Below are 2,129 nucleotides of genomic sequence, written 5' to 3'. Positions count from 1 at the left end.
TATTCTCACCCGACCACGGGAAAGTGAAGAACTCATATTATACCTCGCAGTGGGAAGTCGGGCAATAGCCTCAACACTAGTCAGAGAAGGTGAAAGTGGGCAACAACCCATCTACTTTATCAGCAAGCTTTACAAGGGGCCGAACTAAACTATCAAAAGATAGAAAAGTTCACTTACGCTCTCATACTCACTTCTCGGTGACTCCGCCCATACTTTCATGCTCACACTATCAGAGTATGGATTAACCATCCCATAAAAGGTATCCTACAGAAAACAGACTTAGCTAAAAGAATCCTAAAATGGGCAGTCGAGTTATCTGAATACGATCTTCGATATGAACCTCGGACAGCAATCAAATCACAGTATCTGGCTGACTTCATTGCTGAATACACTGACACACCGGGAACACCCACAAAATAGAATCAATACATGGATGGCTCAACAAACAAAACCGGGAGTGGCACATGTGTAATTATCAAAAGTGATCAGGGAACCCAAATCGAGCTATCACTAAAGTTCGAATTCCCTGCCTCAAATAATCAGGCTGAATATGAGACACTACTGGCTGGTTTGAAGCTGGCTAGGGAGGTAAGATTTCAGAAGCTTACCATCTTCAGTGATTCACAAGTAGTTACCTCACAAATAGAAGGGAACTACCAAGCTACAGATTCCACCATAAAGAAATATCTGGACAAGACCAAAGTACAGCTTGGACAGTTCGGGGAATATGAGATCTAACACATACCTCGGGAACAAAACGCCCGAGCTGATGCACTCTCAAAACTATCCAGCACCAAACCAGGGGGCAATAATAGAAGCCTCATCAAAGAAATATTGCAAATTCCATCGATCTCAGAGGAAGAAAAGACCCTAACCATATCAGGTCAGGATCAAGGATGGATGACACCCAAAATCAATGACCTCAAGTCCGAGACACTTCCCACAGATAAAAAGGAGGCGAAAAGGCTAGTACGAGAAGCACAATACTACACCATAGTAGGCAACATCCTATATAGGAGAGGGATATCAACACCCCTCCTAAAATGTGTGCCGACCTCCAATACAAAGGAAGTTCTGGAAGAAGTTCACAGTGGCATGTGCGGCAACCACCTGGGAGCACAAGCGCTTTCAAAAAAGGTACTCCAAGCCGGTTTTTACTGCCTGACCTTACAAAGGAAGCAACAGAATTCGTCAAGAAATGCCCACCATGCCAGAAGCATGCCAACTTCCACATAGCTCCACCTGAAGAACTCATCTGTGTTACATCACCTTGGCCATTCGCAAAGTGGGGACTTGACCTCCTCAGACCGTTCCATCAAGGTTTAGGGCAAGTCAAGTTTCTCATTGTAGGCATAGACTACTTCACAAAGTGGATTGAAGATGAGTCACTGGCTACTACTACTGCCCAAAGAAGTCGGAAATTCATGTATAGAAACAATATGACATGGTTTGGGGTTCCTTACTCCATTACCACTGATAATGGCACTTAATTTACCAATACAGGTTTTTGGAACTTGGTAGCTGACCTAAAAATAAAGCACCAATTCACATCAATAGAACAACCACAAGCCAAGGACAGGCGGAAGCTGCCAATAAAGTCACACTGGCTGGGTTAAAATGAAGACTACAAGACGCAAAGGGAGCTTGGGCTGAAGAACTCCCACAAGTCCTATGGGCATATCGGATAACCCCATATTCAACCACAGGAGAATCACCCTTCCAACTCACTTATGGAATGGAGGCAATGATTCCAGTGGAAATAGAAGAAGGATCTCCCAGAATGATCCTCTACAATGAAGAGGCCAACTCTCAAATTCAAAAGGAGGAGCTCGACCTACTTCTAGAAGTCCGAGAAAGAGCTGCCAAGGTCATAGCATGCTTGTAACCTAAGAAGGTACTATAGTTAGAAAGTAATAAAGCTCTTAGGTCAAGGTGCACTCTTTTTCCTGCAAAGGTTTTTTAACGAGGCGCCAGACCAAGATCTACCAAATTACCCGACCTAGAAGGGTAAGCACTTGTATGTTCATATTTTCATTTATGTTTATATTCCATTTACTATTCAAATAAAATTTATCTATTTCCTACCAAGACGCATTAATCTAAGCTCACAAAACGCAAAAATTCATCGT

Source organism: Arachis stenosperma, chromosome 5, assembly GCF_014773155.1.
Source record: "Arachis stenosperma cultivar V10309 chromosome 5, arast.V10309.gnm1.PFL2, whole genome shotgun sequence".
In the NCBI taxonomy this organism is placed as follows: domain Eukaryota; kingdom Viridiplantae; phylum Streptophyta; class Magnoliopsida; order Fabales; family Fabaceae; genus Arachis; species Arachis stenosperma.
Note: the sequence above shows the minus strand (reverse complement) of the source record.